General features: G+C 52.6%; 1 protein-coding gene and 1 long non-coding RNA gene across 39 annotated transcripts in view; one reads left to right on the top strand and one right to left on the bottom strand.

The window, feature by feature from the left end:
• EPB41 (erythrocyte membrane protein band 4.1) overlaps positions 1–27,254 on the top strand; it is a 98,950-nt gene that overhangs the window by 5,409 nt on the left and 66,287 nt on the right. For 7 of the 36 annotated variants that reach the window (XM_051637772.1, XM_051637773.1, XM_051637770.1 and 4 more), the window contains exon 1: positions 4,032–4,140. The exons of 2 other annotated variants lie outside the window; for them this stretch is intronic. The gene's annotated coding sequence lies outside the window, so the exon portion shown is untranslated. Of the gene's footprint in view, positions 1–4,025; positions 4,141–4,204; positions 4,276–14,830; positions 14,922–27,254 lie in introns of those variants that run through there. 27 more of the 36 variants (XM_051637784.1, XM_051637778.1, XM_051637777.1 and 24 more) reach the window with 12 other exon arrangements.
• Positions 7,781–14,502, bottom strand: LOC127393141 (uncharacterized). Of its 3 annotated transcripts, none has more exons than XR_007891400.1 (3): positions 13,999–14,502; positions 12,470–13,256; positions 7,781–8,214 (listed from the first exon to the last, which is right to left on the bottom strand). It is a non-coding gene; the product is annotated as an uncharacterized LOC127393141 (long non-coding RNA). The 3 variants fall into 3 exon arrangements; XR_007891401.1 differs by having other exon boundaries at positions 7,781–8,211; XR_007891402.1 differs by having other exon boundaries at positions 14,221–14,502.

Genomic DNA, 27,254 nt, shown 5'->3' with positions numbered 1-27,254 from the left:
CTGGGTCTGGGGGCAAGGAAAGAGGTTTAGTTCTTGTTGGTCCAATTGATGTGAGGCAAGTTTTGGCACCCTGGGAAGTGGCAGAAAAGGAGGAGGAGCCCTGGCCTGGTGGCACAAATACATCCTGTTGTTGGAGGTGGTTTGAGCTCCTTTCATGTAGGTAATTACATCTGGCCACGGTTGACCTGAGCTGGATTGGAGCAAGGGGGTGTGAGCAGGGAGCTTGGGAGTGACTGAGCTCTGACTGCAGTGGCATTAAAGCCACCCTGGAGGTGCTTGCAAACAAGCCAGTGTGTGGCAGGGGTGGAAGACACAGGGAACTCTGAGCTTGTTTGCAGCCTGGAGAGCCCAGCGTCAGTGCTCGGTGTGGGTGGGAGCTGGGGTGGACTGAGGGCTTGGAGCATCATTGTGGCCAGGGTGTTACCTTATCTGATGTGTGGATGCCTTTTATCTTAGAGCTGGGTGTTCAGCCTGGAGAAGAGAAGGCTCCAGGGAGACCTTAGAGCACCTTCCAGGGCCTGAAGGGGCTCCAGGAAAGCTGGGGAGGGGCTTGGGACAAGGGCAGGGAGGGAGAGGACAAGGGGGATGGATTAAAACTGGCAGAGGGGAGATGGAGGTTGGACATGAGGAGGGAATTCTTGGGTGTGAGGGTGGTGAGAGCCTGGCCCAGGTTGCCCAGGGAAGCTGTGGCTGCCCCATCCCTGGCAGTGTTGAAGGGCAGGTTGGATGGGGCTTGGAGCAACCTGGGCTGGTGGGAGGTGTCCCTGCCCATGCAGGGGGTTGGGACTGGATGATCTTTAAGGTCCCTTCCAACCCAAACCAGTCTGGGATTCTGTGATGGTTGGACTTGATCTTGAAGGTCTGTTCCAAACAAGGTGATTCCATGATTCCTTGCCTTGGGGGTCCCTATCAAACAGGAACTTATGGTTGGGCTCAGCCAGTCTGCAGCTGTGAGGAGCTGGGGCTGGCAGATGGGGTCAGATCTGCTGGGGGATTTCCTGGTGTGCAGAGTGGAGGCTTTTAATAGCAAACACCATCGTCTGTGTCATCACCCAGCTTGAAAGCTGGCCCTTAAAATACCAGCTGGCAGCTGGGATGTGGCTGAGCAAGAAATCCACTCCTTTCAGATTTATTTTTCCCCTGGTTTTGAGCAAAGGAAAAGAAAGTTTCAAGCTGTTGCTGGTGGGTCTGGGGTGCAGTTCCTCCCTGGAGAAATCCTGGCCTTTCTTGGGAAGGTCACTTGGCCCCATGTGATGGTCGGATCCTCCCCCTGTGCTGACAGATCCTGTTCCTCAGCCAGTGCCAAGACTTCCAGGAAAGGCAGCAGGGCTGGGCTGGGTGTCCCTGCCTGCCCGTGGGTGCCATCAGGGCAGCATCCAGAGCTGCAGATGCCTCATGTCAGGGTCGATCCACCTGAGCTGCCTTTTGGTGGGAAGACACGAGACATCCCAGGATGGCTCTGTGCTTCTGGCCAGGCTTTTTTTGACTCCTGTTGCTATTTTTCTTTCCCCTCCCTGCTGCTGGAGCAGGAGGCAGATGTGGTTCTGGCAGCTGCCTGGCTCTGGCAGTTTGCATCTTGCCTCCCCTGCAAACGTCTTGGCTTTCTGGCTCCCTGCTCTGGTTGATATGAGGCTGTTATCAGAGCTCAGCAAGCCGTGATGATCACATCCCAGTGCTGCACCTCCAACCACCTGGCAGCTCTGGGCTGGATGAAGGAGCTCAATTTGCACGGGGTGGTTAATTCTCTGTATGTTTTAATCTCTGCGACCATCTGTGTTCTTGCCTGGGCTGGGGAGATGGGAGCTCGTGGGATTTATTCCAGGAGGTGAACGTGGAGAGGAATGCTTTTTCTGTGGCTGCTGAAAACTGCCCCAGGTCAGAGCAGGGAGGCCTCATGAACCATGGGAACAGTTGTTCCTGCGTGGTCAGGTGAGGAGGACTCCAGGATGTGCCAGCTCTGTCCTGGAGACACGTCCTGAGGGGCTGCAGGGACAGGGCAGGGGCAAAAGGCACTTAGTGGAAATGGGGACCTCTGCGGATGCTTCCCAGCAGACAAACCCAAACACCCAGGGTCTGCTGGGGGCTTGGCTGGTGCCTTGGAGGGCTGAGGTCCCTCCAGGGAGGGCTGTGTTGGTCTGGGGATGGGTGCTGTGCTGAAGGACCTCCTGGCCACCCCAAAAGCCCTGACCTGGGCTGTGGCAGCCTCTGGGGTAGGAACCTGCTCCACCAGGGCTTCTGCAGCCTCTGCCCTGGTGAACACCACAGCTGGAGCTCAGATTTGAGCTTCAGAAGCTGCTGATGAGACTGGGGTGTTCACACAGAGCACTAAAGTCAGGGGACCTGTGGGTAGCATGTCCAGAGAGACCTGTGCAGGCTGCTGCTCAGCAAGAGGAGCTCTTTGCAAGCAAGGCCTGAAGCCCTCCTTGGTTTGGGTTCTCCTTGCAGAGCCCCAGCCAGGATCCTGCTGAGCAGGGGCTCTGCAGGTGGCACAGGCAGCCCTGGCTGTGGGTGGTGCTGAGGAACATCAGTCCTGTGGGGCAGCAGGAGGCTGCCCGTGACATCCCAGCCCAGAGGGAACGATCCCTGCCCTCTAATTAAGCTCTCCTCTGCTCCTGTTCTCCATACTAATGAGTAGTCCCGTTGATGTGCTCCTTGCAGCTCCTCTGTGTGGCTCAGGAGCTGGAGGTGGCTTTCCAAGAGAGCCACCTGCAAAGGGCCAGCCCAGATCTCCATCCCTGTCTCGTTGGGGTGAAGCTCATGGGTGAGGAACCTTTGCCTTCAAAGGCTTTGCCTTGACTTCACCTCGCTGGGCTGCACCCTGCATGCTGTAACCTCACCTGCCAACGTACACCCCTGTCCTGGCTCAAACCAGGACAACCCCACTGTCTCCAGGGAGGAAAACCCATCCTGCAGTTGATGCTGGCAGGGCTGGGTGAGATGGGGAGGTTTTCCCTGCCTTTGGTTGGAGAACTGAGGCTGCCTCTTGCAAGGAGAGCTCTTCCTCACCTGCTTGCCAAGCAACTGCCAGCAGCAGATAATAACACTTCAACCCAACCAGCTCTCCAGCTGGATCCTTTGCTGGTTCAGCAGTTTTGGTTTCAGTCTCGCTGGAGATGACATTCCAGAGGATGGGTGCAGGTCTGTGCCTGTCTCCTCAGTGTGACAGGGTGGCTGGGGAGCAGTCTGGATTGGATTTCCCTGCGTGCCACGAGTGCCCCACGGGTCCTCAGGGGGGCTGTGGAGTGGGACAAGGATCTGGGCAGGATTTGGGGACCCCCCGGAGCCCCGGCGTGTGCCCGAGGCCCTCACACAGCCCCTGAATCTCTTCATTTAGTTAATGATCCTTTTGTTGAGAGGATTAGGGTTTAGAGGCCTCTGGCAGAGCGTTAATTAAATTAAGTCTGTGGGTGTTTTGTTGGCTGGTTACAGCCCACTAGAGGGCTCAGTTGGAGCCCTTGGGAGCAGGAGGCTCCGGGCTGTGCCCATCCCTGCAGAAGTTTGCAGGAGTTATGCAAGGTCAGAGGAGCTGGACAGGCAGAAGCAGAGGTTCCCTTCAGCCTGGGCACTGTGCTCAGGATCCGAGGTCAGAGGAGCTGGACAGGCAGAAGCAGAGGTTCCCTTCAGCCTGGGCACTGTGCTCAGGATCCGAGGTCAGAGGAGCTGGAGAGGCAGCAGCAGAGGTTCCCTTCAGCCTGGGCACTGTGCTCAGCATCTGAGGTGCCCAGCCCTGCTGTGTCCCCCCCAGGAGCCTGCCTGGGGCTGCAGGCACAGCCCCCCCCCCCGGCTCCATTATCAGCTTTAAGTCATGACAGCTCATTTTTATTTCCTTATTTTTACAATATTTTCCCTTCCCCACCTGGTGTTGACGTGTCTAAGAAGCGGCTCAACGTGAGCGTCCGGTTCCACCTTCAGCTCTGGGAAGAGGTGGCACCAAAGTTCCCTGAGGTGGAAGCACGAGAGTGAGCACTTGGTTTGGGGGCTGTGGGAGGGGGTTTTTCTGGCGGGTACTTGGGGTTTTTTTTTCGTGTTTAGCTGGAACTGTTATTAACCAGTGCCTCTTCTCCTTTCTCCTCTCTGTGCTGCCCCACGATGGATTTTGGTGCTTTGCCTTCGTGCTCTGCCCGGCTGCCTCATCTCTGGGTAAGTACCTGCTGCCTGAGATCCGTGAGGGGAAAACAGCTGAAACCGGTTGCTTGGGCTTAAATAACAAACTGACCTGTTTATTCTGTCTTAAATTAACGTCTTAATCCTGGAGGATTGATTGTTTATCAAAACGTGGGATTTATCTCCTCTGTGTGTGTGTGAAGGTTTCAGATATTGAAAAGCACTTTGTACAGGTGTTTCCAACAGGTTTCAGATATTGAAAAGCACTTTGTACAGCTGTTTCCAACAGGAAAAAGTCCCCAGAAGTAGCTTTTCTGGTGAAGCTGGACTGGAGAGTGCTGGCCTGGTGATAAAAGCACACCAAGTGCCAGCAAGTAGAAGTGAAAATGTTCTTGGTAGTGGGAAGCAATACGCCCTGTTTCTCCCCAGCAGCAGCTGTTGATGGTAAATCAGGGCTGTGGTTGTGTAAGGGACTCCCTGGAGGCTGGGCTGGCTTCCCCTTGGCAGGGCTGCAGATGTGTGGGGCTTTGCAAGGCAGGGAGCAGAGCCTGGGGCCCTGCTGGCAGGAGAAGAGGGGAAATGCTCGTCGAGCTCGGGGAAGTGCACTGGGCACTTGTTGTTGCAGCTTGTCTTCACAAATCATAGAATCGTGAAGGTTGGAAAGAACCTTAAAGATCATCCAGTTCCAACCCCCCTGCCTGGGCAGGGACACCTCCCACCAGCCCAGGCTGCACAAAACCTTGTCCAACCTGGCCTTAAAAACCTCCAGGGGTGGGGCATCAACGACCTCCCTGGGCAACCCATCCCAGTTCCTCACCACCCTTAGAGTGAAGAATTTCTTCTTAATATCTAAACTCAATCTCCCCTCTCTCAGTTTAAAATCATCCCCCCTTGTCCCAAGCCCCTCCCCAGCTTTCCTGGAGCCCCTTCAGGCCCTGGAAGGTGCTCTAAGGTCTCCCTGGAGCCTTCTCTTCTCCAGGCTGAACGCCCCAACTCTCCCAGCCTGTCTCCAGAGCAGAGCTGCTCCAGCCCAAGGATCATCTTGGTGGCCCTTCTCTGGACCCTCTCCAACAGATCTTTCTTGTGCTGAGGGCACCAGAACTGGACACAGCACTCCAGATGAGGTCTGAGCAGAGCAGACAAAGATCCTGCTGGGCACAGGGGGATCATTGTCCTGGGGAGTGGATTCTCATGGATTCCCAGCAGGGTTTTGGTGCCTGAGCCTGGCTCTGAGGTGCTGTTTGTGTATGAAATTCTCTGGAATTAAGGTGTGTGTGCTCAGGGTGGGGGAAAGGAAGGGCTGTGCATGGTAAAGCTGGTTCTCTGGGTGCAGTGATGCCTTTGCACTGAGGTTGCTGTCTCTGGAAACTTTCCAAGTTTGTAACCGACTTTTAAAATTATTATTATTATTATTATTTAAAGAATCCTCCTCTTTCCCATCCATCTCCACCCCCTCCCCAGCCATATCTGCTCCTTTTCTGAGCCTGTTTAGAGCAGCTCAGCTCCCTGCCCAAGTGCTCGATGTGCTGCCAGTCACTGCTGAAAGACTTGAAGGGAAAGCAGAGGAAGGTGCTGGGAGCAAATTGCTTTATTCTTAAACTCAGCATCATTATATGATGCCTCACAGGGGAGGGCAGGTGAGATGAATCAAATCCAAGCATAAACCTGTTCTTACACAGAACTAAGTGCAGCACTATATTTGGAAGCAGAGCAGCTGTCTCCTGCTCTGAATGAGTGGTTCTTTGCTGTCGAGGCTCTAAAAGAAGGATCATTAATTAACTAGAGAACCTGCCTTGCTTGGAGGTGCTGAGCTCCCGTCCCCACCAAACACCCAGCAGGATAAAACTCCTCAGAAGGTGTAACTGCAGGATGTGCTGGTTGGGAGGTCACTTTGGGAGCAAAATGCAAGTGCTTGCTTGGAGTTGGGCTAGCAGGAGGCAGGCCTGGGCCAGTGCAGTGGCTGGAGCTGTGCCAGAGTGTCCTGGATGAGCTGAGAAGCAGCAGGATCTTCCAGTGCCTGAAGGGGCTCCAGGAAAGCTGGGGAGGGACTTGGGACAAGGGCAGGGAGGGAGAGGACAAGGGGGATGGATGAAAACTGGCAGAGGGGAGATGGAGGTTGGACATGAGGAGGAAATTCTTGGGTGTGAGGGAGGTGAGAGCCTGGCCCAGGCTGCCCAGGGAAGCTGTGGCTGCCCCATCCCTGGCAGTGTTGAAGGGCAGGTTGGATGGGGCTTGGAGCAGCCTGGGCTGGTGGGAGGTGTCCCTGCCCATGCAGGGGGGTGGGACTGGATGATCTTTAAGGTCCCTTCCAACCCAAACCAGTCTGGGGTTCTATGATTTCAGTGGTTCTGCTTATTACAAGCTTTTGGGGTTTTGACCCTGATATGAGATGAAATTTGCTGCTTGCTGAATACCTGGTATTCATCTTGGTCAGCAAGCAAAGCAAGCTATGTGGTACCTTGTTAGTGATGGTAAAGGTAAAGGTGATGTGGTCCAGTTTCAGTGGATCAGGGACAGCCCTGACCTTCACCCAACAGGGAAATCAGCAGGCTCAGGTTGCCTTTCCATCTTTAAGCCTGGCTTATCTCTTAGGTAAACATAAAATGCAGAGGAGCTGGAGTAAGTGAATCTCCTCTCCTGGCCTGATAAAAGCATTGGGCATCAGTCCTGCCAGCAGCACAGCAGCAGCTTCCATGAGGGACAGGCTGCAGGAAGCTGGAGGGCAGACACTGTGGAGAAAAATGCTGAAGAGGCAAGTGCAGCAGGAGCCCGTGGTGTCTGAGGCTGAGCTCTTGACCTTCAAGCTAGGATTCACATCTGTTGCCATGATTGAAAGCCTGTCAAGAAATCCCAAGTGAGGTCATGGCTGAAAAATGTGAAAATGTTGAGAGCTTTGTGGGGAAGGGGGTGGTAGGAGCAGGGGGTGGTAGGAGCAGGGGGTCTTTTCACAAGCTGTGTCTGTCCACACGCTGGTGTTGGGGCCACTGAGGTGCTGAGGGGACTGGAGCATCTGCCTGTGAGGAGAGGCTGGGAGAGCTGGGGCTGCTCAGCTGGAGAGGAGGAGGCTGAGGGGGGATCTGATCAGTGCTGGTCAATATCTACAGGGGTGTCAGGAGGATGGGACAGACTCTTCTCTGTGGTGCCCAGTGACAGGACAAGGGGCAATGGGCACAAACTGGAGCACAGGAGGTGGAACCTAAATTTGAGAAAATACTTCTTGACTGTGAGGGTGACAGAGCCCTGGGCCAGGCTGCCCAGGGAGGTTGTGGAGTCTCCATCCCTGGAGACATTCCCAACCCACCTGGATGTGTTCCTGTGGGATCTGCTCTAGGGGATCCTGCTCTGGCAGGGGGGTTGGACTGGGTGATCTCCAGAGGTCCCTTCCAACCCCACCACTCTGTGGTTCTGTGTTGGTGATGTTGGGAGCCACGTGGTGTGATCCCGACGTTCACCTGAGCAGGAAATTTGTTCCCTTCAGTCCCTTAATTCGCGAATCTCCCTGAGAAGGACCTTGCTTCGTGGAGCTGTGGAGCAGCTCTTGTCTTGTGAACTCGGGTCTCCCCTTCATTCTGATTCACACAGAGCTCAAAGGGAAAGAACAAATGTCTCCTGCTTTTCCCTTTTCAGTGAGGATTTCAGCTTTGAACCTCTCCTGGCAGGGAGGTCGTGGGGAATCTCTTGCCCTTGTCCCACCCCTTTAGAAGAAACCATCACAATCCCAAGTGGTGTCAAGTTCTAGGGCTGGCTTAGCTCAGTGGTTTCACTTTAGGCAGTGAAATACTTTCTCATTGTCTTTAAAACAGCAGTGCTGCCTTCTGAATTACCATCTCATTAAGTGAAAGTAAAAAACACCCAACAACACACAGCCTCAAAAGCAAGGGAGCTTTCTGCACCTCTTGTTGCATAAGAAAAGCTGTTTTAGTTGACCTAAAAACCAACATTGAAAACCAGCCTAAACAGAGATGCTTTCGTCCCAGCTCCCTGGGCAGCTTGCAGCAGTTGCTACTGTTCTTGGAGAGCCATTCATGTGGTGGCAGCTGCAAACCCTCTTCAAAACAGTCCCTCCTTTGAGACTTGCTTCCCCTTCACTTGATGGTTGGAGGAACCCTGCTGGGGAGACAAATAATTAGAAAGAAAAGATGGCAGCTTAATGATTATTAGCTCCTTTCTGGTGCAGCCTGTGGTGAAGGCAGGGCTGGGATCTGCCTGGTGTGCATCCCAGAGCTCTTTCTGTGTGTCTCTTGCTCCCAAGATTTACTGCCTGCACCACGGTGACTTGCAGCCTTTGTGGCCCTGCAGAACACACTGCACTAACAGAGCTGGATTATTTATTTCAGTAAGAAACCCTTTCCACCCCGGGTGGCTCTGGGCACTTAATGGTGACAACAGCTCAGCTTCCTGCCCTCTCCTCCCCATCTCCATCCATACCCACAGTTTTCCTCTTCAACTTCTCCATTCCTCCCTCTCTCCCTTCCCCCAGCACTTGGATTCTGCCTGTACATCTGAGCAGCTTTGGGTATCCTTTGGAAAGATGAGCATGGAAAGACAGGACCTTAAATAAAGCCCCAAAATGCCTTATTTTGTAATATGCCAGGAAAACTGGCAGCAACTGGATTCTATCCTATGGGATTTTTGTCCTATTGATATTAATCTTTGTGAAGCTGGTATGCATGACTGCCAGTTTCAAAGGTTAATATTCTGCATTTCAACCAAGCTGAGGAGCCTTTTTTTTGTTTTAATTTGTGGTATGGAAATGTGCACCAATTAATCATTGTGCACCTGCAGAAATGCCTCTCTCAGCAGACTTGGGCTGGGCTGCATTAGGTGGTGGGATCATCTGTAGGAAGGACTCGGGGTGATGAGTCTGATCCAGTTAGTAGCTTAAGACAAACCCTGCAAGGTCCAAGGAGAGAGCAGGAAGGGGAAACAGCACTGCACAAGGTGGTGAGGAGCTTCAGATCTTATTTCTGGAGGAAACAAGGTACCTGTGCTCAGTTCAGAAGTTGTATTTGCTCTCTATATCATAGAATCTCAGACTGATTTGGGTGGGAAGGGACCTTAAAGATCATCTAGATCTCACCACCCTCACAGGGAAAAATTTCCTCCTCATCTCCAACCTCCATCTCCCCTCTGCCAGTTTTAATCCATCCCCCTCATCCTGTCACTCCCTGCCCTTGTCCCAAGCCCCTCCCCAGCTTTCCTGGAGCCCCTTCAGGCACTGGAAGGTGCTCTAAGGTCTCTCTGGAGCCTTCTCTTCTGGATTAAAACAGTGTTAGTCCTTGCCAGCTGTCCCTGGCTGATGTGGAGCTGCTGTCACTTGTCTGAAGCTGCATTCACAGCTGGGCTGAATTTGCTGCCTGGCCTTTGGGTTACAGGTGATGTGTTAGTACAGACTGGAGGGCTCTCTGCCAAGGACTTAGCTCTACATTACTCCTAGGTACACCCGGGTCCTAAATAAACCCTGATCCTGAAACCTTCTTTCCCTGAACCAAAGATCTCCGAGTATTTTTTTGAAGCCAAGAGATGCTCTTTGCCCAAACTGAGAACATAACAGCGTGGAGCCAAATTTGCACCTCACCAGCCCCTTGTGAAACCTTAACTTCATTGGTGCCTTTCTGGGGAGAAGCTGCAGCTCAAAAAAAAACACCAACAACCCTCCCTGGGATCATTTAAATAGACCAGAGCTTCTCCTCTCTGCAGTTTGACTTCTCATCCCTGCAAGGAGTAAATCAGCCCCTGACATCCTTTGTTTGTGGCAGGGCTTTTCAGCCTCCCTGCCTCAGTGCTGCTCCCTCGGTGGCAATAACTGTTATTTTTGGGTTTATTTCAACCAAGGCTGCATAGCTGAGCTTGTCCCCTGCTGAAGTGACAGCTGTGTCCCTGGCCAAGCTGGCTGCTCGTGTTCGGGCCAGGAGGTTGGCACGAGGGCTTGAACTTCCCCCTGCTGCCCCAACAGAGAGGTTTCCAGCAAAGTCTCCTGGAATTTATTAACGAGGGGCAGGGGGTGGAAAAAGCTCCTCTGGTTTTAGTTGTGGCTTCACTGAGGCTGGTAGGGATTGGGAAACTGGGAAATGGTTGAAATGGGGGAGAGCTCATGATCTGGTGGAGCTCAGCGTGCTGCTGGGCTGTCGGGGTCTTGTGATGGCTCTTCCCATGGGTCAGTCCATTGCTTGGGCTGTTTAGAACGTTAGGGTGCTTTGGGTTGGAAGGACCTTAAAGATCACCCAGTTCCAACCCTGCTGCATGGGCAGGGACACCTCCCACCAGCTCAGGCTGCTCCAAGCCCCATCCAACCTGCCCTTCAACACTGCCAGGGATGGGGCAGCCACAGCTTCCCTGGGCAACCTGGGCCAGGCTCTCACCACCCTCACACCCAAGAATTTCCTCCTCATGTCCAACCTCCATCTCCCCTCTGCCAGTTTTCATCCATCCCCCTTGTTCTCTCCCTCCCTGCCCTTGTCCCAAGCCCCTCCCCAGCTTTCCTGGAGCCCCTTCAGGCACTGGAAGGTGCTCTAAGGTCTCCCTGGAGCCTTCTCTTCTCCAGGCTGAACACCCCAACTCTCCCAGCCTGTCTCCAGAGCAGAGCTGCTCCAGCCCTTGGATCATCTCTGTGGCTCCTCTGGACTCTCTCCAGCAGCTCCATGTCCTTCTTGTGTTGGGGGCTCCAGAGCTGGACACAGCTCTCCAGGGGGTCTCCCCAGAGCAGAGCAGAGGGGACAATCCCCTCCCTGGCCCTGCTGCCCACGCTGCTGGGGATGCAGCCCAGGACACGGGTGGGTTCTGGGCTCCAGCACATGGTGCTGGGTCACGTTGAGCTTCTCATCCAACATGTAGCAGTGCAGCGTGTTCTAGTTCTTTGGGAAAATGTCTGGAGTTTGAATTTGGCCCATCAGAGGCTTTTTCTGGCAGTGGATTCTGCTGCGCCTGCCACTCCCTGTGCTGAAGGGAGCACAGGAGAAGCAGAGGGTAGCTGGAGCATCCCTTCCTTCTAGGTAAATAATTTACCTGAAATATCTTTCTTTCTGGATCAACATTTTCCAGTGAAATGAGGCTGGTGAAGCTGAAGGGAGGTTTCCTTTACACCTCATCCTGCCTTTCTGCTCCCAGCCACAGCAGCTCTGGTGGTGACAGTAAATCTGGGAAGAGGAGCCAAGGGCAGAGGGCCAGTAGCTGGCAAAACTGAGCCACCTGCTCTCTTCCCACCTTGTTTGCTCTTGTGAAATGGCTGCTGCTGCTCTGGAGACTGGCACTTGCTCACAAAATGTGGGAATGTGGCACAAAAATGGACTGTGCCTATTGTGTGTGTACAAACGGTCTGTGTAATTCAGACCAAACCAGCTTGTGTAGAGCAGGAGTGGCTAAATGATTCAGTTGACCAGCTGAGTTCCTTTGTTTCCCTACAACTTGGTGTAATCCTGAGTATTTCTCTTCACCTTCCACCCTGCTTGCTTTGGGGGAGGGATGCACTGATCCCAGTGGGATGGCTCCTTTGTTTAGGTTGGGAATTCCTCACCTAGAGGAGCTCCTCAGGGTGAGGAGAGCCCTGTGCCATTGATCTGTGCCAGGAATGCTCCAGGCACCAGGTTCACCCACACTGGTGTAAATGGGGAGCCCTGTTTCACAACAGATCCTCCCAGCAGTGCACCCTGCAGGGCCTTGCAGAGAGCTGGATCACCTGACAAAGGGTTTTTTTTAATGAAGAACTTACTTGAGCTTGATTTAATCTACTGTCTAGATGGTCAGGTGTGTCATTCTGAGCCACTTGCTAGCTTTAAACAGGCAGAGGGGAGGGTTTGGCATCGTGCTCTGTTGTGACCCAGTTGATTTGCACTGAGTCCATTGGGATCTGGGCTCTCAGCACTGGCCTCTCAGCTTGCAATGAACAGCTTTGGCCTTAAAGATCACAAACACATGCCTAAAATGAATATAATTCCTCCCCTTATTCCTATATCCAGCAGCTGAATACCAAGAAATCCTGATTTATTGAAATAATTCTCCATCTCTGACTCCTATAAAGCGACTTAAAGCAGCTCTGACTGGGAGAGTTCTTTAAATATTTGCAATCTGGGCTTGGCACGGGGCAAGCTGTTCTTATGGGGAAGAATTTAGGAAATTTCCATTACTTCCTATGGGATTTCAGAGGTCACTTTGGGTCTGTGGAGGAAGGAAAAGGTTAGGAGCAAAGCCAGCAATTTACAGAAGTCTGGTGTTATTTCCATATGCAGAAGAGTGTTGGGTTTGGGTTGGCTTTTTTGGTCTTTTTTCCCTTTTTTGCTCCCTACAAATGGATAACTTTGGCCTAGGTTCAAATCACACTGTGCCAGAAGAACATTTTCAAGACACTCTCATAGCAAAGACCACACACCTCTTGTCATGTCTGCTGACTCCCCTGCTTTTGGGTTTCTCCTGCTGTTCAAACCTTCAGGCATTTGGGGTCTGAGGAGGTGACAGGGTCCTTTGCCTGCACGTACAGCAGCTTGGGCTGGTGCTCCCTGTGGAGAAATGCTTCACCTGGGCAAGAATGGCTCAAAAAGAGAGAGGAGCTGCTGCTCCCTGTGCTCAGATACTGGCAGATGGAGTTGGGGATCATCTGGTGATCTGCTGGATGACGTGCTGCCGGGTGTTAAATCGCTGTTTGGATGCAAAGTTTGCCTTGCCCTGGTCTCATCTCTGTGTCATCTGCAATCTGCCCGTGGTGGGTGTGTTGTCACAAAGCAGGGTGGTTCTGTCTCCCTGGTTTTCTTTTCATTACAAGGAGCTGTTGCCAACCCTTTGCATCCAAAAATCGTGGCTTCTTTGCTCAGTGATTTTATCCTTCCAAGCCCTTTGGAGCTGTTTCTCCTCTGACACAGTCTGTTTTCAGCAGCTGAGCAGTAGCAAAGGCAGCAGTTAATGTGGTGGGTCAGCACCAAACATCTGAGCCTCCTCTCTTCACAGCCCAGGCTATTAAAATGTATTAATTTAATGCCCTGGGGAGTGAAGTCAGAGCCTCAGGGCATGTTTCAGGGGAGCTGCCCATCCTTGGTGTAGGAGCAGGCAACTTGAAGCTGCCAGACCTTTCCCAGCCTGCGTCTTTGAATCATACGTGCTCCTCTGAGTCCAATGAAACATCCAGATAATCCAGATATAAGGTGAAAATAGCTCTCTTCCCTCTAAATAATAGGAAAAGAATAGAATAATGGAATGGTTTGGGTTGGAAGGGACCTGAAAGACCATCCAGTGCCAACCCCCTGCATGGGCAGGGACACCTCCCACCAGCCCAGGTTGCTCCAAGCCCCATCCAACCTGCCCTTCAACACTGCCAGGGCTGGGGCAGCCACAGCTTCCCTGGGCAGCCTGGGCCAGGCTCTCACCACCCTCACACCCAAGAATTTCCTCCTCATCTCCAACCTAAATCTACCTTCCCAGACAAGGGGGGGAGCTGCCCCGTTCCATATGCTTTGTCTAACACCTGGTGTTCAAGGCTTATGGAGAAAAAAGGGGTAAATAGCTGTGAGAAGTGTGTTTCATTTTCCAGAAAAATGGGGTTTGTTGGGCTCTCACTTTAGCACCAGTGCCCGTAGTGCCTGGGCTGTGTCAGTGAGGGTGTCAGCATGAGGATGGAGCTGTCCCAGCCAGGTGCACATCAGCCCAGGGTACTATCCACTGATGAAGAGGCAGGGTGGTTGCTCTTCGTGCAAAAATAACGTGCCTGATTGCTCAGTTCTCTTCAGGAGGCAAACAGGGAGGCCTCGGTGCCACCAGTGTTTCGGGGACGCGTAAATATTTGTAAACATGGAGCTGGTCGGGCTGGTAGCAGCCCCGTGCAAGCCCTGATGAGAAGCTGGGCAGCGTTTTGCTCAGGTGAGCGCAGCGGGAAGAGCTGGGCAGCTCTGGCTGACCAAAATATCTTACGCGCTGGCTGTGGGTGAGGAAAGGCCGCTCCGGGGCGCAGCTTCCGAGCGGCTGGGTCTGCCCTGCGGGGTGTGCGGCTGCTCCCGTTCCTCCGGGCGGTGCTGGGGGGGGGTTTCTTGCTGACCAGGCGCATCCCCATCGTCGCCAGGGCCCGGTCGGTTCCTCACGGCTGGATGTTTAAAAACAAATAAAGAAACACCCGCCCCGCACACACACACGCACCCTCCGCGTTCTCTCGGGTCCTCCCTTCGGAGCTGGGCCACAACTTTCTGTGGCAGGCAGAGAACCGTGCGGGGAATCTAGGTCAGGGCGGGAGGCGAGAGCGGCTCCCGGCGGGCCGGGCCCTCCCGCCCTCAGCAGGAGGCGCCGGGTGAGCGCGGCTTCTTCCTTCCCGCTCCCCCCGCCGCCTTCCTCGCTCCCCCCGCCGGAGGGCAGGGCTGCCGGTGCGGGGTTTTTGCGGGTTTTTGCGGGTTTTCGCGGGTTTTCGTTCGCGGGGCCGCGGCGGCTCCGTGAGGGGAGCGGAGAACGCGGGGGGGGGGGGAGCGATGAGGGGGCGCGCGCCCGCTCCCCCCGCCCTCCCCGCCAGCCGCGCGCTGCCCCCCGCCCGCCAATAGCAGCGCTGCCCCAGCGCCCCGCCCCTCCCGCTCAGCCAATGGGAACTTACTACAGTGTTGTGGGCGGGGCCCCGTGGTGGGGGGGGGACGCGGGGCGGGGGGGGGGGGGCGGCGGGCCCGGAGCGGGAGCGGGGCGGGAGGCGCGGAGCGGGGCCGGGAGCGGGGCCGGGAGCGGGGCCGGGCCCCGGGTGCCGCACCGGAGAGGGGAGCGGGGGCGGCGGCTGCGGCTGCGGAGGGGCCCGGCGTGAGGGCGGCGGACGCCGAAAGCGCGGGGGCGGCCGCGCGCGCGCGCGCGCTCTCGGCGGGCGGGTAAGTGAGCGCGGGAGCGGGGGTGCGTGTGTGTGCGTGTGTGTGCGTGTGTGTACCCTCTGGGTGCGTGTGCACCCTCTGTGCGTGTGTGCACCCTCTGGGTGTGCGCGCGCCCCGTGCTCCCGCACGCCGCGGTCCCTGCGCGCGTGCCGGCGGTGCCGCTGCGCGTGCAAACGGCGTCTCGGTGCGTGTGTTCGCGGGTTGTGCGCGCGAGGTGCGCCCGCACCCGCACCCCGAGTGTGCGTGTGTGTGTGTGTGTGCGCGCGCGCGCTGCCTGCGTGTGCGCGGGGAGGGGGGCGGGGGGGATTGTGCGCGCGGCGCCTGCACACGCACCGTGTGTGTGTGTGTGTGTAGGGGGGCTGGAGTGCGTGGTGTGTGTCCGCTGTGGTGTCTGCGTGCGTGCACTGTGCGTGTGTGCGCGGTGTATGGTGTGTCTGCGCACGCGGTGCGTGTGTGTGCCCGGGGTGTGTGTCTGCAGAGGTCGTGTGCGTGTGCACAGTGTGTGCACAGCGTGTGTGTGTGTGTGCACGGTGTGTGTGTGCACAGCGTGTGTGTGTACACAGGTCGTGTGTGTGATGTATCCTTATCGCAGTACCTGTGTGTGCCCAGCACACGCGTGTGCCCGCTGCTGTGCCAGCTCTCCGGGGGTCCCTGTGTCACGGAGACCCCCGGTTCTGCAGGAGGACAGAGGCGGGGGGAGCAGGACGGGGACACAGCAGGGGGGTCGTGGCACCCGGTGTCCCCGTGCGGGGCCGGGGGGTGTCCGGGGTCCCCAGCTCTGCCCGCGGTCCCTTGTGCAGGAGGAGGAGGAGGATGGGGAAGGGCTCAGGGCTGTGCCGGCCCGTGGGGCCCCACTCGCCCACCCGTGGGATGACCGTGGGTGCCGTGGTCCTGGTGAAGCTCTTTCCCAGCTGTGCATCCCGCTGGCCTCTGAATTCCAGCCTCAGGAGATCCCTCATCCCGCTGGGAATGCTGCTCCGCAGCCAGAAGGGTTTTTCTGCCGAGGCAGAGTTTTATTTGTTACCCCCAGCGAGGCCGGGTTTGCCATGAAAACCACCCCAGGGGGGCCAGGAGGACTTAAAATCACCCCAGCCCTGAGTGCTGAGTGTCCGGAGCTTTCGGTGCTTCTGGGGGAAAAATTAACTTGTTTTGCCCTTTTGTGCACTGAGGGGGATGTGTGAGGTGTTTTTTTTTGGGGGGGTTGGTTTTGGGCAGGGGTCTGCAGCCCTCCCAGCAAGGGGTCTGTGAGTGGCCATTTGGGAATTGCATGTCCCAGAGAAAATTCCTTGTCCAAATTCTGGTGGCAGGTGTTGTGCTGGAAGTGATAGTGCAGTGATAATTTTAATGTTGTAATTGAATTAAGGTAGTGGGATAAATGCAGGGAAGGAAAACAAAAGATCTTACTTCTGAGCAACAGCAGAAAATGATATTTATTTTTTTTTTGGCCTTATTTTGCAGTTTTATTTTTTTAAACCTTTCCTGCTGGTTTTGTTTGCCTGAGTGAGGGGGATCTGGAGGGGAGGGTCTGTCTTGAGGACTGGGTTTTTCATTTCACAATTGAGTTGCTGAATGTCAAGGTAACCCCTGGAAGGTCTGGGGGGTGGGGATTTGTGGGTGGGGGGAGGACATAAGGATGAGGGGCGAGGGGGTGGGGGGCTCTGCCCCCCCTGCTGTCTCTCTCCATCCCTGTGCAGTTCCTCTCACAATTAGCTGACTCCGTGTGTCCCTGCCCTGGGAGCTGCTCCCTGCTCTCCAAAGCTTCCTGGAGGTGCAATAATAGTAGGTTTGGGTATTGTTGGTTTTTTTTGGGAATGCCCTGTTGGGAATTGATCGGTTCCCTGATATGTTCTTCCCTGGGATGTCCTTCTTGTGGTGTGTTTTGGGTGTTGATGCTGCTGATCGTGGAATGGTTTGGGTTGGAAGGGACCTTAAAGATCATCCAACCCCCCAGCAGGGGAAAATGCACTTGATGTTTATTTTTTAACGTGATGGTGTGAACCTCTGGCACCTTGGGTGACGTTTCCCTGACAATTTTGAGCCTTGGGTGGGATTTAAAAGGCACTGGGATCCTTTGCATATCTCTGCTGACATGGCCTTAATAAAGGAGGCAAGGATTTTCTAGGATTCCCATGGACAAAGATAATCTGCTGCAGAAGGTAAATATCAGGATAAACATAGCACTCCTTACCTTTAAAACTCAATTAGATCCTTATGAAGCAGAATTAGAATTTTTTTCCCCTTAAGATAAATGGATTATTTCCTATATTAGTTTAGAAGAACAGGAATGACCTGAGTTTTCATCTGATTTCACGACTGCAATTTAAATTTATGAACAGGGCTGGACAGGATGGCAGAGGTCTGTCTCTCTCAGGCACTCTGGAAAAGAGGAGAGGCTCTCTTTCTCAGCCTGTTTCAGCACAACCTGTGTTCCCAAAGTCCAAAATTGCTTTGGACTGTTCTTATTCCCCAATCTGCAGCTTCTGTCTGGGGTGATGTGCTGCCCGTCTGCTCCGCCTGAGTGGACGTGGTGTTTTCACTCCCCAGCATTTGATTTTTCAGGCAGCAGTAAAAGACGTCTGTTCTGACACCTCGTTTACCGGGAATATTGGGATTGATGGGAGGGGAGGCTGCTGGATGTGTTGCTCCTCTAGTAAGCAAGGGTGTTTACAAATTCATTCATTAGCCATCAAAGTGTTGCTGTGCCGGGATGGCTTGCAGGCTTCCAGCCACGGGATGTTGGGATGCTCCCTGTGCTTTGATATGTTGATGGCTGGATGAAAGTGTTGGGAATGTGGCGTGTAACGTGCTGGAAGAAAATTGTACCACAGGGAAGGGTCTGTTGATGGGAGGCAGCAGCTCCCTGCTGGGTTTTCACCCGGAGTTATTTAGCATCTCAAAGGAATCTTGGATTTTTGGGGTAGATTAAGTAAAGCTCTGGATCTATCTTCCTCCTCAGGGCAGTTTGTGGAGGTGTGGTGGTTGTGTGTCCTCAGCATCTGGTCAGGAGTTTCTCATCAAGCACCTTGGTGCATTCTCTGGTGAGGGGTGTTTGATGGGAGCCTCTTGATTTGTGGCTGCCCCATCCCTGGCAGTGTTGAAGGGCAGGTTGGATGGGGCTTGGAGCAGCCTGGGCTGGTGGGAGGTGTCCCTGCCCATGCAGGGGGTTGGATCTAGATGATCTTTAAGGTCCCTTCCAACCCAAACCATTCATTGATTTTGGGAGGGACCATGGCAGCACCCCCGTTCTGCTGCAGGGCAGGTTTATCTTCAGTCTCTTACTGCTACATTTCATGTATTTCTTGGAAAAAGCCTGAGCAGCTGGTACAGCTGAGGGATGCTGTGGAGGAGGAGAGCTCCAGGCTCTCTTCAGGTGTCCTGGCCAGGGGATGCTCTGGAATAGAGAACCCCAACTGGGGGGGAGAGGCAGAGTGGGAGCTTCCCACCCCGCTGTGGGGGCAGGGAGCTCAGTCTGGGCTATATTGGCATGCTCTGCTGGGTTTGTCTGGACTTGCTCTTCTTGCTGAAGCTGCTTTTACCTTCATGGTAATGAGCAGCGATGAATCAGAGGTGTTGCTTTAATTACCCAGTCTTTGAGGGGCCTGCAGCCGCCCCGCCGATGCGGTTTAGTTTCCTATTATAAATCTTAACTTTGAGTTGTTAAACTCTGCTGCAGTTCTGCTTCTTCCTCGCCACGGTTCACACCCCCTGCAACTTACCAGGAGCGTTAAGGAATGGCAGAGAAATTCAGATTGTCCCAGCTCGGAGCTGTGTTTTGTTGCTGTCGTGCGTCTCTCTGGGGAAGCTCCTCACGAAGCTTTGCAGCTCAAGTGGAAATTGTACCCTGGGCTTGAGGATCTTGTGCAACGATTGTTCTGCTTTCTGGGTGCTTGGCTTTTGCTGTAATCTTGTGCAGATTAAGCAGGCAGCTCTACAGAAAGATTTCACCTTATACTTGCTGTTTTGATCAGTGCTGCAGTTCCTTAAGTTGCAGGGAACTGTAGGATGCAGCATAGCAGGGATTTATCTTTGTCCATCGGATGGATTAGGTGGGAATGTTCATGGCTTGTAGTTAATCCAGATTAATATTATAAGTTTCTTTACGTTCACTCAGTTGTTTACACTGCTTTGCTGTTTATGTGAATTTTTTGCTTGTGTAATGCTGCTGACATGTTTTAATACTTTTAATTCGTCTCTGTAAAGAACTGAATCTAATTTATTTATATTTTTTAATGAAGCAGTTCTACAGAGAGGGAAATTGCATGGGCTTGGGGGGTGTGTTTCAAGCACCCCTAGTCTCCCAGAGCACATTCCTCCAGACCCTGCTGCTATTCCAATATGGGCTTTTTAAACACTCTCCTGTGCCAACTTGTTTTAGCTGCCCTCTCAAAGCAAGTGTCTGGAGCAGTGGGTTGTCATTTATTAAGCAGCACGACACTTGAACTCTGGTGCTTTTAGAGAGGACCATGTATCTCTTGAGGCAGAGCCTGGAAGATGTAGGAAGGTGCAGCTCTGGGCAGTGCTGGTGCTTGCAGTGTGTTTCTGGAGATGGGAGCTCTGGGGCTGTGGCCATCACATTGCCCTTCCCTGCCACGTGTATTTTTGGAGAGCTGTCCTGGCAGGTTCCCACCATGGAATAACATCCTCCATGGATGCCTGAGGAAACCTGCAGCCTTGACTTGGGGAGGAACCTTCCATCTGCTCGATCTGAGGTCCTTCTTCCAGGGATCAGTCAGCCTGAGCTGTAACCGCAGCAAAACACGCCGCGGATGGAGCCCTGTGCGTGAAGGTTTGGTTTGGAAGCAGCAGAAGATTTGGGCTAGTTAGCTGTTTCCATGAAAAACACAATTCCTTTGAACCCGGTCACTGGTCGTAGGCTGATTATTCCCCCCCCTTCCCCACCCCACGTAATGCGCGTGTGTGAGAGAGATAATTAAAAGCTTTTAGTTAAATAAATAACTAAGCCGCTCACGCGGCTTTATAGTAGAATTGTGGAGTCAAACGCTTGGAGGTGGAAGGTGGTGTGGATCTCCTCCACCTTTCCGTGCCAGTGCAGGCCAGCGTGGCCTCACTGTGTGGTTGCATATGGGCTTTGCCTGCCCCCCCAGGGCTTGCATATCACTAAATAGAAGAGCAAGCTGCTGCTAAGTGGGAACAGTCCCATCCCATTGTGTATCAACCTCCGGGCTGTGTTTATGTCCCACTATTCAAACTCTGAAAATAGGATTAATAATTCCTGCCTGGGTTCATCTGTGATGCCTGTGTGCAAATGGATCCAAAGCCTGAGCTGGGCTTTGCAATTCACTTGTGAGATGGGGCTGGGCGCCTCGGGACACTCGTGGTGGAAACCTCCAAGAGTGCTTTGGTTTTGTTCCTCAGACACGGAGCAGGGTGGAACGTTTTGTATTCAAGCCCTGGTTTCTGCCTGTCTGAGCTGCCTGCAGTGCCTCAAGCCAGGCACTCAGAAAATGAGGCACGTGCAGCTGGTGACCATTCCTGGGGAGTTTTCAGACCCCTTCATCGTTGGGCAGGGGCTGGTTCATGGAAGGACATAAACATCTTTTCAGGTCCAGCTTCAGCTGCCACAGCTAGGTTTCTCCTCCTGCCAGCCCTGCCTTGCTTGCTGCCCTCCAGTTCCTGAAACAAGTGATAAAACAGCCCTACAAAAACACCCCAACCAGATATTCCTGATTTTTCCTCTTAAGGTGAGGGCCAGAGGAGAGTAGGATTCTCTGGGGCTTTCTGGGAAGATGCAGGTTTTCAGAGGTGCAGAGGCAGCTCAGGGTGGCACTTCGCAGTCTGACAAAAAACTCCCTTTGGATCTCCAAACAATAACTGTTCATCTGTCTTTTAAATACTGGATTCTACATGCACAGTTTTGTAATCCTGATTGTGGCATCATCTCGACCTGCACAGAAGTCATGAGAGACACAAGCTGATGGGACCCTCCAGGGCTGCAACGCCTTGGGTAGAGGCAGAGAATGTGTTCCCAGGCTTCTTGAAGGAAGAAAGGATCACATTCCGGGCGAGAAAACAGCATTTTTAGGATCCTCAGTAGCAAATACTAACATTTGAGCAGTGAGAAACCAGGTGAGGTGAGCGCTGGCCACTGCGCTGCTGTCCCTACATCCAACCCAGGGATATCTGGTCCCAAGGATGTCCCACCATCCCTCCCTCTCAGGGATGTCTAGTCCCAAGGATGTCCCTCCATCTGTCCCTCCTGGGGGGGACTGGCACTGCCCTCTTGTCCCTCCATCCCTCCCAGGGTTGGTGCTGGCGGCCGATGCCGATATCGCTGCTTTTTTATCTCCAACTGCCAACTTGAAAGTAGTGAGTCTGTGTGGTGAGAAGCTAGTGAAAGCCTTGGTGAATAAGCACCCAAATAGCAATACTAGAAAATCGACGTGTGGGCTGCTTGGTACAGCTGCTGGAATTATTTTCATCTAGGTACAAAGTGAAAACATTTGGGGAGGAGTCCAGCTGCAGAGAAAATGACTGTTTTCAGCTGTTTGTTTTATGAAGCTCTAGTGAAAAGGGTTTAAGGAACCCCATGCTTTGTTGGAGAGAGAGAACAGCTCGGAAGAGAAACTGATTTAGGAGGAAAAAAATGCAAGCTAAATATGTGTTGTTTTTCTATTGATTTTCGTGTGCAGCTGGGCCTCCTGGGGTGGTTAAACATGATGGAAAAGCTCTTGCAGACACACAGGTTTGCTGCGTTAATTTGCTGCCCAGCACAGATGGGCTGCCTTGGTTCTTCAGGAGTTTCTGAAAAGTAGTTTAATATTGCAGAGGATGGGATGTCTGAGGGTGGTGAGAGCCTGGCCCAGGTTGCCCAGGGAAGCTGTGGCTGCCCCATCCCTGGCAGTGTTGAAGGGCAGGTTGGATGGGGCTTGGAGCAACCTGGGCTGATGGGAGGTGTCCCTGCCCATGCAGGGGGGTTGGATCTAGATGATCTTTAAGGTCCCTTCCAACCCAAACCATTCCATCATTCTATGACCCTGGAAAAGGAGGTTTACCTGCAGGGAACCCAGAGGAGCAATGCATCAAAGTGGGAAGGGTGTGCTGCCCATGGCACAGGGAAATGACCATGTGCTGGATTCTTCTGACTTCACCATGTTTCAATACCCTTCCCAGTGTGTTTCATTAGAGGAAATAATTTCTTCAGACTTCTTGTTGAGGTTTGTTTGTGGTTTTTTTGCTTGTTGTTGTAACTGCTGCTTCTGCTATTTCCCTCCTGTCGACCTAGACCCTGCCTTCAGAAAACACGTTGTTTATGGGTGGCAGTAGCTGGTTTGTTTGCTCCCTCCTGGCTCTGGGAAATGGAAGGGAAAAAGCTGGAGTTGGCTGGTGAGGGCAGAGCAGTGTCTGGTCCCTCCTGGTGCAGGGCTGCCCATCTCTGCTGGGAGCTTTGGGATGCTTCACCCCCTCCTTAGAAAAGGTAACGAGGACCCCAGGGACTAGCAGTGTCCAAGCATATTTGTCTCAAGGAAGGACCCTTTTCCTTCTGCTGTAGCAAGTTCTTTTCTGTTTGCTTCTGAAGGGAGATGCTGGTGTCTCCCATCCCCTCAGTTTTGGGGCACCAGTGCAGAAAATATTCCTCCTCTTGGTGGTGTTCAGGTGCACTCAACCCCCTCCTGCAAACCCCCCGCTAAACAGCAGCTCAGGTGTGGTGGAGCAGTGTTAGTGGCTTCATGTTCTGCAGCTGCTGCTCTTGGCTTCTTTAAAAAAATGATGATTGACTCTCTTCGTCTGACCTGATGATGACAAATGGAGATACTCCTTTTGTAAAGATGTAGTTTATTAAAAAAAGTGCTCCCACCACATGATGAATAGAGAGGGAGAGCTGGAGGAAACTGAATCTCTTAGTTATGTACCTTTGTGCCTCTAGAGGCAGGGATGGGACTAGATAATGACCATGAGAGATGGCTTCAGCAAAGCAGGGAGGCTTGCAATTACAGAGAAATTTGGTATTTCACTGCAACACTTTCCTTGCAGCTTTATGCCTTTCTATAATTGTACTGGACTCTCCAGCATCAGTGGTGTCTGATTATTACCCTGGCAAGGCTGGCTTTGATCCGTGCTGTGCTAAGGGCAGAAAAGGCAGCTGATCTAGTCCTGTAAGTACAACAGGCTTACACTTTATTCTTTTTGCAGCAGGTGCAGAGCTGCATCTCAGCCAGCTTTAGCTTCGTTGCAAGCACAGGTGAAGGGAGACCTGCGAGCACCCTGAGATCAATCACTCGGCCAGTTCAGTAGGTCGTTAGGTTTGCACAGAGCTAATCAGTGGCTTGGGGAGGTGCAAGCCTGATTACAGGGTTAGCTTTGTTTGCTGGGCTGGATGCTGCTGGTGGAAGTGGTTGCACATTAACCATTTCTGATGATTTCTCATTGCAAACAGTTGCAAATTGTTCATGTAGTAGATGTAAAAAGGCCTGTGCAGCTTTACCTCCTGCCTGGGTCTTTTAAATTAAAAGCAGAATTTTAAGGAGACATTTGACATCTTAGACATGAGGAGGAAATTCTTGGCTGTGAGGGTGGTGAGAGCCTGGCCCAGGTTGCCCAGGGAAGCTGTGGCTGCCCCATCCCTGGCAGTGTTGAAGGGCAGGTTGGATGGGGCTTGGAGCAACCTGGGCTGGTGGGAGGTGTCCCTGCCCATGCAGGGGGTTGGGACTGGATGATTTTTAAGGCCCCTTCCATCCCAAACCATTCAGTAATGGTTCTGTGGGACAAAGAACTGTGCCCTTTTGTTGCATTAACTGTAAAATCAACTGAAAAACTGTCAGCAGTTCGTGCTTGTTTGGAAACAGTTTAAACTTCTGACTCTGGCAAAAAAAAAAACAACAAGTAGTGCTTAGTTATACTGAAACTAGAATTTGCTTAATTCTAACTTTCATAGCACTTCTTCTTTCCCACTAGAAAAACACCTTGGGATAGGTGAAGAACATTTGTTGGTTTTTGTTTTGTTTTTAAAACTAAACCCACCTGTTTTATTAAACTTTACGTACTCCAGCTGGGAGTGGAGAGGATGTAGACCACAGCTGCAGTGTGTGTCTCTGAAGCTCTAGGTCTGTGGGTAGGCTGTTCCTGTGTACTTCAAGGGTCTGCCTAGTTTTTTTCCCCCACTTCAGCAGAAACACTCCATGAGGTAATATTTTGAGATCTTCCATTGGACTTTCTGGATATTAGGAAAATTCCTCACAGAAATTGTTGTCAGGCCCTGGCACAGGCTGCCCAGGGAAGTGGTGGAGTCACCATCCCTGGAGGTGTTTAAAAGTCATGCAGATGTGGTGCTGAGGGCCACAGTTTAGCAATGGACTTGGTAGAGTTGGGTCAGTGGTTGGACCTGATGATCTGAAAGGTCTTTTCCAACCAAATTGATTCTGAGATCATAGAGGACTTTTCCGACCTGAACGATTCTCTGATTCCAAAATGACAGACAAAAGGAGAGGAGCACAAGCCTCTCTGTATTCCTGTAGCTGGAAACCATCATCAGAGCTTTTCTAATGGAGCAACAAGCAGCATTTGGGGCTGATGAAACGAGAGCAGAGATGCAGCCAGCTACACCCTGCGAGGTCAAGCATTGTCTCAACATCCCCATGTAAGCCAAGCCCAGCACTCAGTTCCTCCTCTCCAGAGAAGACAGCAACTGGGGATTGCTGGTGCAGCTTTTGTCTGCTTTTTATTTTTTTTTTGCGTTAATCTCTCTCCTCATTGTGTTACTTTCCCACCCATTTACTGTGTTTTTGCCTAGTCACAAGGTGTTTCATGGGTGCAGCCAGTTCAGATGCTGACAGAGACAGAGATGTTTGGGAATGAGTCACTAGAGCTCAGGATGGGGCAGGTTTCTGGAAAGCAACCTGGGAGATTCCCCAGGCTTTGCACAAGCTTAAAATTGAGAGTTGACTCCAAGACACAAAAAGATTCAGACCTCTTGGTGTTGGCAGCTGTGAGCTCTTTTAGTGGTGCTTTGGGAAGCAGGGCTTGTAATTTGTTGCTCTCTTTGAAAGCAAAATCTGTCTTTGCTGCTCCGAGCAGTGAGTTATATTTTGTTTAAAATGCAAATGGGATTAAAATACAACAAAACAGCTCGAAGCAGTGCAGATATTTGATTGTAAAGTTGATAGTGGGGTACCTGGTGTGGCCCCTTATGGCTTTGTAGGATTGCAGGGATCATAGCTGTGTTCTGCATTTACTGCCAGGAAAAATGGATGTAGCAGTTGTGTTTCAGTGGGCGGACTGTCTTTTTTTGGTCGAAGCACAGTAATTGGGGATGTGTGTGTTTCATTGGAAAGCCAAGATCCACCCATCTCTCCCTCTCTCTCTCTAAATGAGTGTTGGTACCTGCCACCCACAGGAGAAGCCGACGCAGCCGTTGCCTAATTCCTCACGGCACAAATGTGTTTATGTTTGTGTGGCTTTTTCCTATTTTAAACCACACTGGGAGCTGGTTTTGCTGCTTAAAATGGACTGCTTTTGTAAACCAGCAGCTCACTGGCTGACCACTGATTGATGTAATTGGCTCTCTTATAATCATACAGTCATGGAACCATCGAATGGTTAAGGTTGGAAGGGACCTTAAAGATCATCCAGTTCCAACCCCCTGCATGGGCAGGGACACCTCCCACCAGCCCAGGTTGCTCCAAGCCCCATCCAACCTGCCCTTCAACACTGCCAGGGATGGGGCAGCCACAGCTTCCCTGGGCAACCTGGGCCAGGGTTGGTTCACACCCAAGAATTTCCTCCTCATGTCCAACCTCCATCTCCCCTCTTCCAGTTTTAATCCATCCCCCTTTTCCTCTCCCTCCCTGCCCTTGTCCCAAGTCCCTCCCCAGCTTTCCTGGAGCCCCTTCAGGCACTGGAAGGTGCTCTAAGGTCTCCCTGGAGCCTTCTCTTCTCCAGGCAGAACACCCCAACTCTCCCAGCCTGTCTCCAGAGCAGAGCTGCTCCAGCCCTTGGATCATCTCCGTGGCCCTTCTCTGGACCCTTTCCAACTGGTCCATGTCCTTCCTGTGTTGGCTCCAGAGCTGTACACAGTATTCCAGGTACAGTCTCACCAGAGCAGAATAGAGGGGCAGAATCATATTTAATATTAAAGGTACATCTGCTGCCCCAAAGTCCTCAACCAAAGAGGTCCCAGATGCGTGTGAGTTGTCCATGTTCCCCATGTCCCCATCAAGCACGTCTCTGATATGAGCAGTTCATGCCAGGTTGATGTCCCCAGTCCTGAATTGGTGCTGCATCTTGTTGAGTCCCTAAGAAGAAAATAGGTATTATTTAGTGCAGTGGATGCCAGGGGAACCTGAGGGGCTGGCAGGGGCTGCTGAGATCTGGGCATTAAGGCTGCAATGACCTTCTGCTTCTCTCCTGTTTCTCCAGACCTCCTCTTCTTGCTCAGGGCTGTTAGTCCATCACCAAGACTGGGAATCTGAGTATCTTTTCCCAGAGGAGAGGCTGATCCTGGATGCTGGCAGGTTTGAAGCAGTGCTCTGACTCTGTGCAGCACTGCCAGCAGCAGCCTCGCGCGCCGGGAACTCTGTAATTAATGTCAGCTCTTGAGCGCCGAGTAATTGGGAGCAGTAATTGGATGGTAGCTTAAGAGTAGGAGCATGGTTAAATAAACCAAACAGGCTTGCAGCTGGAATGTCAGCAGGTAGAACACCTGGGAGACAGCAAATCCACACGGCAGCAGCCTGTGCTGTGAGTGTCCTTGTGCTCCAAAGCAAACCCAGAGCTGGGGCAGGCTCCTCTCCTCCTCCACCGAGTGCTGGAAGGGGGACGCTGCCCAGTAAGGCAGGTATTTTTTAAGTATCTCCCTCATTTAGGACTAAGGTGATGAAATGTTGTTGGTGTGGAGTTTAACTCTCTTCTGAACAGTTTTTGCAGCTTGTTCAGTCTGGGGAGCTGGGACGAGCTCAGGCCACTGTGTGTGCGTGCCCCGATGTCTTAAATGGCAGACCAACATTGCATTTGTTCCTCTCTTTCCTTTCTTTTTTACTCTTAAACCACATGTCTTGCCGCTCTGAGGGCTGCAAAAAACCAACCTGCTTTCAGGAGCTGGCCTGGCTTGTTTCTGCTCTCATTTTCTGTTGCTTTGCTAACAGCTTACACCGGCAAGGAAGTGCTTTGGGGTGAGCTGAACCCCAGTCATACCCCCTTTGCATGTTCATTTTCATCATAGAGGGGAAGAGGTGACCATTTACTTTCAGTTTGTGTGTATGTATATATATATATATAAAGAGAACCTGAAGGGAATGCAAAGGAGATGGTTTAAGACCATGTTTACTGGAGGAGTAACCAGCCAGTTTGGCATGACCCGCCTGGCCGGGGAACCCGGGT

This window comes from Apus apus, chromosome 21, assembly GCF_020740795.1.
Source record: "Apus apus isolate bApuApu2 chromosome 21, bApuApu2.pri.cur, whole genome shotgun sequence".
Lineage (NCBI taxonomy): Eukaryota > Metazoa > Chordata > Aves > Apodiformes > Apodidae > Apus > Apus apus.
Note: the sequence above shows the minus strand (reverse complement) of the source record. Positions and strands in the feature narration are given on the sequence as shown.